Here is a 15,957-nt window from a genome sequence, read left to right on the forward strand (position 1 = left end):
AAATATCAAATGAGTAACTGAATTTAAAAAAAAATCAAAGCTTAAGACAGATAATAAATGATAAAAATATGATTATAGCTTAGGTCTTTCTGATGTTAATATTAACTGTCTAGTTCCATAAGGCTCCTTAGAAACAAAAGTTAAATATATTTTCAGACAGAGATTATTCACTTGCTTTCTTAGAAATTCATTTTTAATACTTTTATGATTAATCAAATATACACCATTTGAAAACAGTGTGGGGAACAAAGCTTACATTTCATTGTATTTTCACCTGTTAGTTGAAGAGAAACTAATCATTCAAAGAGAAGTCTTCTTAATCCTGGATTTATAAATATTAAATTCTTTTCTGTAAATGTAAAGCTGCTTTTGCATTTTTCTAACCAGAAATGTTCTACAGTAAATTAGAGATGTCCAATCTTTCTCTAGTTCTATTTGTAGCTAATGACTATATGTGATTCACATAGAGTGAATCACAAGGTGACGAAAAAGTAATTTTTGATATGTATGTGGAAAATAATTTTGAGATATGAGGAGATAGTTATGCAAGTTGACAGAGAGTTTTTGAAAAGGTTTTTGAAAAGATATAAGATATAAAAAGACATGATGTCTCTAGGGAATGGTGAATCCTCCAATAGTGTTAGTTCCCATGTTGTTTGCTAAGGAGCCTGGAAGATTAATCAGAAAAAGTGAAGTATGATGGGAATTGTATGCCAATCTAACCTTGGATCATGTTTTTAAGCAAAGGAAAATGAGAATTTCTTGGCTAGAAATTGAAAGAACCTAATGAACATTTTTTTGTTGTTGTTATTACACTGTGTATATTTTATTTGAGGGTTTTATTTGTGCATATATGTTTCATTTTTAGATATAAAATGCAAATTAGAATAGAGATGTAAGGTGCATTTATTTTTTTTTTTTTTCAAGGATTTTATTTATTTTTGCAAGAGAGAGAAAGAGAGCACACACATATGTGTACCCACTGGTACATGAGCAAGGGAGGGAAGGGACAGAGGGTGAAGCCGACTGACTGCTGAGCAGGGATCCAGTTTTAGGACCAGATCCCAAGACCCTAAGATCATGACCTGACCTAAAGGCAGACTCTTAACTGACTGAGTCACCCAGGCACCCCTGTAAGGTACATTTAAATACAAAGCTTGAAATGTAATAAATCTCTAAATAAAGGAATGATATTTTTGTATATTTGTGGGGGGAAAGTCTAAGGATCTAATTGACCAAAATAAAACACAACATTGCTGTTGGTGTTTGCTAAATTACTACAAAAATTTTAAGGGACTGTGTCTGTTCATAAAACCATAAAATGCAGTGGTATAAATAAGCATTTAAAATTCATTATTTAGGGACGCCTGGGTGGCTCAGTTGGTTGGACGACTGCCTTCGGCTCAGGTCATGATCCCAGAGTCCCGGGATCGAGTCCCGCATCAGGCTCCCAGCTCCATGGGGAGTCTGCTTCGCTCTCTGACCTTCTCCTCGCTCATGCTCTCTCTCACTGTTTCTCTCTCAAATAAATAAATAAAATCTTTAAAAAAAAAAAAAATTCATTATTTAGCACAGTAGAGTGCTTTTTAAATTGATTTTAATGCACAATTTGGAATATGTACATAAGATAAGTGATTGTTAGTTGCTCTATTCCATTTATTAGTTATAGTAAGTATATTTACTACACACTATTAGCTTAATCTTTGGTTATGATATATTTTGGCTTCACAAAATTATTGCACAGTTATTAAATGTCCAAAACATTTTTTATAATGATTTTATTTTATCTGGTATTTGTCTTTCTAATTTAGTAAATTAAATATTAAAACCAGTAGTTAATTTTATGGTTTTTTTTCAATATTTAAGTCACTATATCTTTAAAAAAATGACAAATTGAACAGTTTTCTGCTATGATTTTCAAGTTGTGAGAGTTCACTGGAGTCACCATAAGTATGAAGTGTAAATTTTAAATTAGAGAAATAAATATTACAAGTGTTCAAGATAAAGTGGCCTTTGGTTAAATATTCACACACAACATAACAGGACATCTTTTAAAGGGTTACCCATTTTAAAAAAACAAACAAAACAAAACTAGCTGTCAGGTAAAAAGAAAATGGAGTGCCATTTTGTATTTTCAATTTACAAATCTCATGTTAGACTTTATTAAGGAAGTGAATAAGATCAGGATGTTGAATTAAGATAGAAGCAAAGAAACAAAACCAAGTATATAAATTATAATTTTTTGCTCCTTTCCTACTTCCCTTTAAGATACTGAAGAAAACACAAACAGATGAAAATTCTTAACAGAAACTGCCAATGCTGTCAGATGCCAGAAATAATTTATATTAATCAAAATAAAGTTATTTCTCTCTGAAAAAAGTGTAGAAGAATTTGGAAGTAGAAAAGGGGTGACTACTTTATACAATAACCAAAATAACTAGAGTTAATATAGCACCACATAAAAAGGTAAAATATTCAGTAATACTGTACTTCATACATTAATTCTTCATTTTAATTTCCATTAAAAAAATATGTCTAAGTTGGATAAGTATAACCATTTGGACCATACCTCCTGGAATGTGATTTTAGGCATAGATGGTGGTAAAACACACACACACACACACACACACACACACAAAATGCAAGAGTCCAGAACAGATGGGGAGCTACACATTTCCATTCCCTTTTCATAAAGAAAGAACTGGAATCCTTTAAAAAGCACACTAATAAATACTTCGATGAATGGTGGGAAAACTGGCAAAAGTAATGAAAATCCTCTCCAGTTCAGCAGGAGGGTGGTTAGATAGTACCTAATTGACACTGGAAACTTGAGTTGGAGTGTTAGCTAGGATGGCCCTTGAAGTTTATGATTAAAGAGGAGTTTCAACATTGAAGTGAAGGAAGCTGCATAGCAAGTCAAATTCAAGAGTGCAGGCTTTGATTGTGGGTAATTGTGTTGGCTCTGACTCTTGACTCTGCTATTTTCTTATGCTATAAATCTTATACATCACTAATGCTTTCTGACTGTTTTCTCATCAGCAGAACATTTACTGCATGTAGAGTCATGAATTAAATTCATGAAATATATCTACTATGTGCCTAGCATAGAGGAAGTACGTGAAGAAAAGCAAACGCATCATCAGTGTCATCATTATTGTAAGAAACAATTATAAAACATACTTTATGAACTGAGAAGTGGATCATACTAAAGAATGTATAAAAAAGACATAATTTATATATTGGAAAGTTGCATAATTATTCTAATACATAAATTATTCCAATTTATATATTGGAAAGTTGCATATTATTCTAATAAAAATAAAATCTTCTAGTTAAGAAAATAATATTTCTTTTTATATATAATAAAAGAAAAATTTCTAATTTATTTAGTGCTTGGCTTCCACGATTTAGTGTCTAAAAACAACATAAATTTATTATACTATTATTCTGGATGTCAGAGTCCTAAGCAGATATCACTGGGCTGAAAAGCAAGGTGTTGTCAGGTTTGTGTTCTTTCTGAAGACCTTAGGGTAGAATCAGTTTCCAACCTCTTCCAGCATGGAAAGGCTGATTTCTTAGTTCATGACTCCATTTCTCCATTTTTATTTTATTTTATTTTATTTTTATTTTTTTTTTAAAGATTTTATTTATTTATTTGAGAGAGAAACAGTGAGAGAGAGCATGAGCGAGGAGAAGGTCAGAGAGCGAAGCAGACTCCCCATGGAGCTGGGAGCCTGATGCGGGACTCGATCCCGGGACTCCGGGATCATGACCTGAGCCGAAGGCAGTCGTCCAACCAACTGAGCCACCCAGGCGTCCCCATTTCTCCATTTTTTAAAGGCTGTAACTTCATGTTGTCTTTTTATGTTGCCGTGAAATTGAAAAATAAAGCCAAAGGAATTAAATTATCATACTCAAAGGGAAATAATATTATTTGCATTACTTGGATTTAATTTTGTACTTTCTTATTCTTTCTATATTATGAAAATAAGAATAGTATAATAATTTTTAATAGAAACATTATAGGGGGATAGTCAAGATGGCAGAGGAGTAGCAGACTAAGATGACATCAGGTTGCAGGAGTTCAGCTAGATATGTATCAAACCATTTTGAACACCTATAAACCCTACAGGAGATCAAAGAGAAGAAGGGCAGCAATTCTAGAAACAGAAAATTGACCACTTTCTGAAAGGTAGTAGTTGTGGAGAAGTGAATCTGAAGTGACAGGAAAATAGACTGCAGGGGAAGGGCCAGCTTCCAGCAAACAGTAGAGCAACGGAGCACAAAATCTGAACTTTTAGAAGTCTGCTCCACTGAGGGACATTACTCCAGAAGATAAGCGGGGGTGGAGCCCTTGCAGGGACAGTGTGGTCTCACGTGCTGTGGGGTCACAGAAAGATCAGGAGTGTCTGAGTGTATCAGAGCTCTCAGGTATCAGAGCAGGGTTGCTGACTACAGAGACAGAGTCTCTCAGCTTGGGGTTATCTTAAATTGTGATTTACAGTACAGTCAGACCACTGTTCTTTGAGCAGGGACCCTGGCAAGACCCAAATTTCTCCGCTGGAAGAGCAGTGCAGCAGAGATCTGCTGGTTTTGGAGACTTCAAATGGGGCTGTGTGCCAGAGATAGAAATGCTCAGTCACAGGGTGGGTGAGCTCAGAGCACAGCTGGAGACCAGGGAGATGGGAGTGATTGACTGTTTTTCCCCCAGGGTGTACTGAGGAGTGGGGCCCTGAACTCTTGGCTCCTCTGGGCCAGAGATTGGGAAGCCACTATTTTCATTCCCATACTCCAGAGCTCTACAGAAAGTGTTCAGGGAAAAAAGCTCCCCAAGAGTGAACCCAACCAGATTATTTAGCCCAGACCCTTGCAAGGGTGGTGCAATTCTGCCTCGGGCAAAGACATTTGAGAATCACTACAACAGGCCCCTCCCCCAGAAGATCAGTAAGAACATACAGCCAAAACTAAGCTCACTGATCAAGGAGAGCAGTGGACTTCCAGAGGAGTGGAAAACAAAGCATGGAATTCACGACTTTCTCCCTGTGATTCTTTAGTCTTGCAAAGTTAATTAAATTTGTTTAATTTTATTTTTTCTTATTCTTATTTTTTTTTTTTACTTTTCCTCTTTCCTCTTCTAACATTTTTTAACTACTTTATCTTAACAATACCTTTCTAAAAAAATATTTTTAAACCTTCAGTATTACAGTCATATTTTAGCCTTCATTGTATCTAACTTTATTTTTTGTATACATATAGGGATTTTTCTTCTAAAAAATTTTAGGGTACAGTTTCTTTTAATAGATCAAAATATACCCTAAATCTAGCACAGGGCTTTGTTCTGCTTTCCTGCCTGAGCAAATTCTCTCCCCTTTCTTTTTCTTTCTTTTTCCAGCCAACTTATCTTATCAACTCCTTTTTCAGAATTTAAAAAAAAATTTTTTTTCATCTTTAGAGTCATATTCCATCCCTTCATCATGTTTACCCTTATTTGTGTGTGTATGTGTGTGTGTGTATATATATATATTTTTTCTTTCTTTAAAATTTTGGGAGGTAGTTTCTTCTAAGAGACCAAAATACACCCCAAACCAAGTGGGTAGCTCTGTTTTATTAACCAGTCTAATATATATATAATTTAATTTAAAAAATTCTTTTTACTCCCTTTCTTCTCCCCCCAATTTGGGTCTTGTCTATTTTGGTTAGCATACATTTTTCTGGGGTCTTTGTCACCCTTTTAGTATTTTATTCTCTCATTCATATATTCTTATCTGGATAAAATGACAAGACAGAAAAACTCACCACAGGAAAAAAAGAACAAGAGGCATTACTGAACGTTAGTGACCTAATCAATACTGACATTGGTAATATGTCAGATTTAGAGTTCAGAATGATGATTCTCTAGGTGCTAGCTGGCCTCAAAAGACCATGGAAGATATTAGAGAAATCCTGTCTGGACAAATAAAAGCCCTTTGTGGAGAAATAAAAGAACTAAGATCTTACCAAGCTGAAATATAAAAAAAAAAAAATCTATTAATGAGGGGCCATAAAAAATGAAGGCTCTTCCTGCTAGGATAAATGAGGCAGAGAGAGAATGAGTGATATAGAAGACCAAATGATGGAGAATAAAGAAGCTGAGGAAAAGAGAGACAAACAACTACTGGACCACAAGGGGAGAATTTGAGAGATAAATAATACCATAAGATGAAACAATATTAGAATAATTGGGATTCCAGAAGAAGAAGAAGAGATATAGAGGGGGGGCAGAAGTTATATTGGAACAAATAATTGTAGAGAATTTACCTAATATGACAAATGGAACAAGCATCAAAATCCAGAAGGTGCAGAGAACCCCCCCTCAAAATCAATAAAAATAGATCCACACCCCATCATCTAAGAGTAAAACTTACAGGTCTTACTGACAAAGAAACTCCTGAAAGAACTTTGAGACAAGAAGTCTGGAACATACAATGGTAAAAATATTAGATTGGCAGCAGACCTATCCACAGAGACCTTGAAGCCCCAAAAAGGCTGGCATGATAAATTCAGAGCACTAAACAAGAAAAACATGCAGCCAAGAATATTAAATACAGGTAGGCTATCATTGAAAATAAGAGAGATTAAAAGCTTCCAGGACAAACAAAAATTAAAAGAAATTATAAATACCAAACCAGCCTCACAGGAAATATTGAAAGGGATCCTCTAAGCAAAGAGAGAGCTTAAAAGTAGTAGACCAGAAAGGTACAGAGAAAATATACAGTAACAGTCACCTTACAGGCACTACAATGGCACTAAATTCATATCTTTCAATAATTACCATGAATGTAAATAGGCTAAGTGCCCCAATCAAAGGACACAGGTATCAGAATGGATACACAGGTATCAGAATAGATTAAAGAAACAAAATCCATCAATAAGCTGTCTACAAGAAACTCAGTTTAGACCCAAAGACACATCCAGATGTAAAGTGAGGGGGTGGAAAACAATTTATCATGCTAATGGGCATCAAAAGAAAGCTGGGGTGGCAATCCTTATATCAGATCAATTAGATTTTAAACCAAAGACTATAGTAAGTGATAAGGAAGGACACTATTATCATAGTCAAAGGGTCTGTCCAACAAGAAGATGTAACAACTTTAAATATCTATGCCCTTAACAGGGAACCAGCCATTTATATGAACCAATTAATAATAAAATCAAAGAAACACATTGGCAATAATAGTAGGGGACTTTAACACCACCCCCTCACTGAAATGGACAGATTATCTAAGCCAAAGATCAACAAGGAAATAAAAGCTTTAAATGATACATTGGACCAGATGGGCAACACAGATATATTCAGAACATTCCATCCCAAAGCAACAGAATACACATTTTTCTCTAGTGCATATGGAACATTCTCCAGAGTACATCACATCCTAGGTCACAAATCAGGTCTCAACTGGTACAAAAGCCTGGGATCATTCCCTGAATATTCTCAGACCATAATGCTCTGAAGCCAGAACTCAATGACCAGAGGAAAGTTGGAAAGAACTCAAATACATGGAGGCTAAAAAGCATCCTACTAAAGAATGAATGGGTCAACCAGAAAATTAAAGAATTGAAAAAGAATCATGGAAACAAATGATAATGAAAACACAACTGTTCAAAATTTGTGGAACACAGCAAAGGCAGTCCTGAGATGAAAATATATAGTTATACAAGCCTTTCTCAAGAAATAAGAAAGGTCTCAAATACACAACCTACCCCTACACCTAAAGGAGCTAGAGAAAAAACAGCAAAGAAAGCCTAAACCCAGCAAGAGAAGAGAAATAATAAAAAATGAGAGCAGAAATCCATGAAATAGAAACTAAACCAAAACCAAAACAAACAAAAAACAACAACAACAACAAAAAACCAAAAAAAAAAAAAAAAAAAAAAAAAACCCAGTAGAACAAATCAATGCAACTAGGAGCTGGTTCTTTGAAAGAATTAATAAGATTGAGAACCCCTGGCCAAACTCATCAAAAAGAAGAGAGAATGAACCCAAATTAATAAAATCAGGAAAGAAAGAGGAGAGATCACAACCAATACCAAAGAAATACCAACAATTATAAGAACATATTATGCGCAACTATATGCCAACAAATTTGACAATCTGGAAGAAATGGATGCATTCCTAGAAACATATAAACACCAAAACTGAACCAGGAAGAAATAGAGCTCCTGAACATACCCATAATCAGTAAGAAGATTGAAGCAGTCATCAAAAATACCCCAACAGGGATGCCTGGGTGGCTTCTGAAACTTCCAAAACAGAAATGGAAGGAAAACATCCAGATACATTTTATGAGGCCAGTATTACCTTGATCCCAAAACCAGACAAATACCCCATCAAAAAGGAGGATTATAGACCAATATCCTTGATGAACACGGATGCAAAAATTCTCACCAAAATACTAACCAATAGGATCCAACAGTACATTAAAAGGATTATTAACCATGACCAAGTGGGATTTATTCTGGGGCTGCCAGGTTGGTTCAACATCTGCAAATAAATCCATGTGATACAATACATTAATAAAAGAAAGAACAATAACTATATGATACTCTCAATAGATGTTGAAAAAGCATTTGACAAAACACTGCATCCTTCTTTGATCAAAACTCATTAAAGTGTAGGGATAGAAGGTACATACCTCAGTATCATCAAAGCCATTTATGAAAAAGCTCACAGCAAATATCATTCTCAATGGAGAAAAACTGAAAGCTTTTCTGCTAAGGTCAGGAACAAGGCAGGGATGCCCATTATCACCACTGCTATTCAACATAGTACTAGAAGTCCTAGCCTCAGTAATCAGACAACACAAAGAAACAAAAGGCATCCAAATTGGCAAAGAAGTCAAACTATCACTCTTTGCAGATGATATGATACTTTATGTGGAAAACACAAACGACTCCATTCCAAATCTGCTAGAATTTGTACAGAAATTCAGTAAAGTGTGAGGATATAAAATCAATGCACAGAAATCAGTTGCATTTCTAAACACCAACAACAAAAGAGAAGAAAAAGAAATTAAGGAGTTGGCCCCATTTACAATTGCACCCAAAACCATAAGATACATAGGAATAAACCTAACCAAAGAGGCAAAGAATCAGTACTCAGAAAACTACAAAGTACTCATGAAAGAATTTGAAGAAGACACAAAGAAATGGAAAACTGTTCCATGCTCATGGATCAGAAGAACAAATATTGTGAAAATGTCTATGCTACCTAAAGCAATCTACACATTTAACTCAATCCCTATCAAAATACCATCAATTTTTTTTCAAAGAAATGAAATAAATTATCCTGAAATTTGTATGGAACCAGAAAAGACCCCAAAATAGCCAGAGGAAGCTCAAAAAGAAAGCCAAAGTTCGTGGCAACTTCAAGCTCTATTACAAAGTCTTTCAGACTTCAAGCTCTATTACAAAGCTGTCATCATCAAAACAATATGGTACTGGCACAAAAACAGACACATAGATTAATGGAACAGAATAGAGAGCCCAGAAACAGACCCTCAACTCTATGGTCAATTAATCTTCAACAAAGCAGGAAAGAATGTCCAGTGGAAAAAAGACAGTCTCTTCAACAAATGGTGTTGAGAAAATTGGACAACCACATGCAGGAAAATGAAACTGGACCATTTCTTTTCACCACACACACAAAAATAGACTCAAAAATGGATGAAAGACCTCAATGTGAGACAAGAATTCATCAACATCTTTAAGGAAAACAGACAACAACCTCTTCGACCTCAGCTGTAGCAACTTCTTCCTAGAAACATCACCAAAGGCAAGGAAAGCAGGGCAAAAATGATCTATTGGGACTTCATCAAGATCAAAAGCTTTTGCACAGCAAAGGAAACAGTCAACAAAACCAAAAGACAACTAACAGAATGGGAGAAGATATTTGCAAACAACATATCAGATAAAGGGCTAGTATCCAAAATCTATAAAGACTTATCAAACTCAACACCCAAAGAACAAATAATCCAATCAAGAAATGGGCAGAAGACATGAACAGACATTTCTGCAAAGAAGACATCCGGATGGCCAACAGAAACATGAAAAAATGCTCCACATTCCTCAGCATCAGGGAAATGCTAATCAAAACCACAATATGATACCATCTCACATCAGTCAGAATGGCTAAAATTAACAAGTCAGGTAATGACAGATGATGACGAGGATACAGAGAAAGGGGAACCCTCCTGCACTGTTGGTGGGAATGCAAGCTGGTGCAGCCACTCTGGAAAACAGCATGGAGGGTCCTCAAAAAGTTGAAAATAGAGCTATCCCATGACCCAGCAATCACACTACTGGGTATTTATCCCAAAGATACAAATGTAGTGATCTGAAGGGGCATGTGGACCCAAATGTTTATAGCGGCAATGTCCACAATAGCCAAACTATGGAAAGAACCTTGATGTCCATCAAAGGATTAATGGATAAAGAAGATGTGATAAACACAGACACACACACACACACTCACACACACACAGTGGATTACTATGCAGCCATCAAAAGAAATGAAATCTTGCCATTTGCAGCAATGTGGATAGAACTATTGAACTAGGGGGAATTAGGCTGAGTGAAATAAGTCAATCAGAGAAAGACAATTATCATATGATCTTCCTGATATGAGGAATTTGGAGGCAAAGTGGGGGATTTGGGAGGTATGGAAGAAAAAAATGAAACAAGATGGGATTGGGAGGGAGACAAACCATTAGAGACTCTTAATCTCACAAAACAAGCTGAGGGTTGCTGGGGAAGGTTGGTATGGAGTGGGTCGTTGGGATATGTACATTGGGAAGGGTATGTGCTATGGTGAGTGCTGTGAAGTGTATAAGCCTGATGATTCACAGATCTATACCCCTGGGACAAATACTACATTAAATGTTAATAAAAAAAGGAAACACTATAATATTGAGTATCGATAATAAATATTTCAATTACCTATGATTACTATGAGATGGTCAATATTAATATGTTGCATTAAACCTTTCTTGACTTGTTTTTTCCTTAGAAAATTATTTATAAAAGACATTATAAAACATTCTACTCATGTATTTAATATAACTAAGGATTTGTGACATAATAGGTAAAGCCATATATCATCTTTTAAAAGCTTGCATGCTGTTAATTGGAGATGTATGTATAATTTATTTAGTCAATATACTAGAGTGTGACATTTAGGCAATTTCATTTTTATGCTGGAATGAGACTGTTGTGGTAAGTCCTATTATAGAGGACTTGCAGTTTATTTTAAGGATGCTAATGTTCCCTAACAGACAAAGAGAGCCTATAAAGTTACCCAAAAAGTAGATCTCTGCAATATAAAGAATGCATACAATTTAAATAGATGAATAATAAAGGAGGACTATTACAGAACTAGAATAATTAAAGTATTGGTATTATTTTTAAAATGCAATTCAGGATAATTGGAGAAATTGTCCTAAAATTCTCAAATGAAAAAGCAAAAATAATAGGAATGTTTGTTAATTGAAAGTGGCTGATCACAAGACTGAGAAGAAAAAGAAAACACACTAATGATATTGTCTTTTGAATTTAAGGAAGGAGAATAAAAATGAAAAAAAAAAAGTAAGGTTGAAGTTACTAACAGAATAAAAAATAGGCTACAGATTCTAAATTACCAAGTGAAAGATTTAACAGATAAATTTGACAAATGAGGCAAAAAATAAAGCATGATACACAGAAAAAATAAAATTGTAGCATAAATTCAAACCTACTAATTATGATAATTGGCTGAAATGAACTTTGATAAAATAAAAAGTCAGTTTTGGGGGGAAAAAGAGCAAAACTATAGCCATATATTCTATAGCAAAAAGAAGTTTAAGTTTTTTAAAAAGAGATTAAAAACCTGAAAATTGGCTACCAAAATATTTTAAAGAATCAGCATTAACATAAGATGAAGTAAAAATCAAGTAATAAATAATTACAGTAAAAAAAGAAGAAAAAAACATGATGTTTAATACTGTCATAATGGAAAATCCACCAAGATGATATGACAATCATAAAACTTTGTGCTCAGAATAACATTGTATCAAAATCATTAATTTAAAAAACTGTTAGTAAATAAGTCAAGCAGGGAAAGATAATTATCATACAGTTTTACTCATATGTGGAACATAAAGAACAATGAGGAAGACCACAAGGGAAGGGAGGTAAAACAATGAAAAGAAGAGAGGGAGACAAACCGTGAGAGACTCTGGACCCTGGGAAATAAACTGAGGGTTACAGAATGTAGGGGGCTGGAGAGATGGGGTAACCAGATAATGGGTATTAAGGAGGGCACATGATGTTATGAACACTGGGTGTTACATGCAGCTAATGAATTGTGGAACACTACATTAAAAACTAATTATGTACTATATGTTGGCTAACTGAACATAATAAAAATATAAATAAAAAATAAAAGCTATTAGAAATACAGATGTGCTTTGCAAAAGAAAAAGCTTTATATAATTATTAAGGAGGCTAATATTTCTTTAGAAATTAATTAATTATTCATCTGAAAAAGACCAGATCCTACAGTCTTAGCCCTATCCATATGTTCAACTTCCTCTTTCTACACTCTTCATTTTGCTGATACATACATAGCTCTACTTGCCCTTTCTTTTTTTTTTTTTTTTTTAATTTTTATTTTTTTTATATATATATATTTTTTTTATTTCCAGCATAACAGTATTCATTATTTTTGCACCACACCCCGTGCTCCATGCAATCCGTGCCCTCTATAATACCCACCACCTGGTACCCCAACCTCCCACCCCCCGTCCCTTCAAAACCCTCAGATTGTTTTTCTACTTGCCCTTTCTAACATGGACTACACATGGTGAGGTTATTTTTGCCTCTGAGATTTTGTCACTTTTGTTCCTTCTCTTTGAAATTATTGTTCCAGATTATCAGTTGGATTACCCCCATTTTTTTACATTATTTTCTATACTTAGCATACTTTTTACATTTAAAATGTATTGATTTTTACACAATTGCTATTAACAAATAAGAAAGAAGAAACCATTTGTAATAGCATAAAGTATCAAAGTATCTAGGAATAATTATAAGAAAAGTGTCCAAAATTTCTATGATCAAGAGCATACTACTTCATTGGAGGCCATTAAATTATTAAATAAGTACATATAACTTGAATGTGAAGAGAAAACAAGTATATTTTTAAATTTTTAATCTTCTTCTTTTTTTTTTTTTCACTCATTTTCCATTTATTTATTTATTTTTTTAAAAAAATTTTTTTTTTATTTCCAGCATAACAGTATTCATTATTTTTGCACCACACCCCGTGCTCCATGCAATCCGTGCCCTCTATAATACCCACCACCTGGTACCCCAACCTCCCACCCCCCCGTCCCTTCAAAACCCTGATTGTTTTTCAGAGTCCATAGTCTCTCATGGTTCACCTCCCCTTCCAATTTCCCCCAACTCCCTTCTCCACTCTAAGTCCCCTAGTCCTCCATGCTATTTGTTATGCTCCACAAATAAGTGAAACCATATGATAATTGACTCTCTCTGCTTGACTTATTTCACTCAGCATAATCTCTTCCAGTCCCGTCCATGTTGCTACAAAAGTTGGGTATTCATCCTTTCTGATGGAGGCATAATACTCTATCCCCAGGGGTACAGGTCTGTGAATCACCAGGTTTACACACTTCACAGCACTCACCAAAGCACATACCCTAATCTTCTTAAACTGATCTATACATTTAAAACAATTTCAATGAAAATCAGTATAGATTTTTATATATTTAAAAGAATTAACAGCTTGGGGCACCTAACTGACTCAGTTGGTTAAGTATCCGACTCAGTTTTGGCTCAGGTCATGATCTCAGGGTTGTGAAATCAGGCCCCACATTGGGGTCTGTGCTCACTGTGGAGTCTGCTTGAGATTCTCTGTCCCTCTCCTTCTGCCATTGCTCTGCTCACACATTCTCTCTCTAAATAAATAAATTCTTAGGAAAAAAAAAAGGAATAAACAGCTAAAAATTAATGAGCTACTTTTATAGAGAAGTAATTTACCATGCTATACCCAATGATAAATTTTAAAAATCTGAAAATGTTAAGCATTGGAGAGTATGTAAACAATAGTATCTCATATCCTTTGTTGGTGAATGTGAAACTGAGACAATCACATTAGAAAAATTTGTCAATGTGTATATTCATATATGCAACCCAGATTTTTCACTCCTAGATATGTATTCAGGAGAAACTATTGCAATTGTATACAAGGAGATGTGGGAAAAAACTTTCTGAGTAGCACTACTGGTAATAACAAAATATTGGTGGGTTGGAGGTAGAATTCAAAAGCTCATCAGCAGAATAGCTTAATAAATTTTGTTATATTCACAATACAGAGTATAACCGTGTTTTACTTTTTATCCATACAATGAGATATTAATCAGCAGTCAGATGAATAAACATACACAACAACAATAATCCAATGGATCTATCAACATAATATTGGGTTAAGTAGAAAATGTAGTACAAGTTTACATATAGCATATTACCTTTTTTATAAAATTTCAGAAATTGAAAATCTAACTGCAAATATTCCATAGATAAAATATATGTGGTCTCTCCATATATGTATATGTGTGTGTGTGTGCATGTGTGTGTGGGTGTGTATATATATACTTCATATCAATGCATATATATTTTTTCCAATTGCCACACTACCTGTAGCTATGTATTTGTAAGGCAAATGCAAACTTTATGACTGGCAGCTAAACAAGAAAGGGGGACTGGAGGTGAATTTGATAGCTAAGTGAAAATCTCTGAATTGGCAGGTGAGAATAAGTGGGTGATGACATTCTAGAAAATAATCATATAGCATCACATAATTCTTTTCATACTTGAAATCCCTCTTCACAAATGCTAAGACCTGTTTATTCCTGATGATTCTCATTTGAAATTTTGGAAAGGTCATATAGACAGATATTGGAACCATTTGGGAGATCTTAAAATGCAAAATGAGGAGAATGTTGGCACTCATAATGAAAAATAACACTATAAAGAAGCTTTAAACTTTTTAAAGATTTATTTTTTAATTTATTTTAGAGAGGGAGAGAGGAAGAGAGAAGTGGGGTATTACCAGAGGGGGAGACTCTTCAAGCAGACTCCCCATTGAGCATGAGCCTGGTACAGGGCTTAATCTCAGGACACTGAGATCATTAGCCAAGCTGAAACCAAGAGTAGAGGCTTAATCAACTAAGCAACCCAGGCTCCCCACATATAAAGAAGTTGTAAAATTTATGCAATGACTGAGATTTTTAGAAAGTACAGAAATAAATGGGCAAGTTTATTATTAAACAAATATGATCTATGTTTTCTTTGATCAGTATCATTATCAGTGTACTTGAAAGAGTGCCATAAAAAGGAAGGTCTTTAATACATATTTATTCATTATGGTAACTATTATCAAGGAAAATGATTTGTTAATATTCTGCTGTTTATAAAATGCTAAGTTAATTAAGAATGCAGAGAAGTTAATCAAAGGTGGTACATAAGCAGAGAGATGAAACATTCCCTTGGGATATATAGATGGATAGATGGTAAATAGATGATAGATAGATGAGAGATAGGAAATAATGGGAGTTTGGAGTTAAATATTCAATTTTAGTTCCATCTCTTAAGGGTTTTATATCCTTCTGTACTTCAAAAACACCTTAAATAACTTAACATCTGATTTGAGAATTCTTGAGTACATATGTAATACACAACTCACCCATTTTTTATCACCAAATAGTTAATTATGTAGATCTGCCAAAATATTTTAAGGTTTTACACAGGATGGATAAAAAATTAAGTGTTTTCAGTACTGCTTCCTATAAAACAGTGACTTTTCCTCAGAATCAATATAAAATCAAGTCATCCAACTAAACCTAGCAAAAAAGAATTAACCAGAAA

The sequence above is a fragment of the Mustela erminea genome, chromosome 1 (assembly GCF_009829155.1).
Source record: "Mustela erminea isolate mMusErm1 chromosome 1, mMusErm1.Pri, whole genome shotgun sequence".
NCBI lineage: Eukaryota > Metazoa > Chordata > Mammalia > Carnivora > Mustelidae > Mustela > Mustela erminea.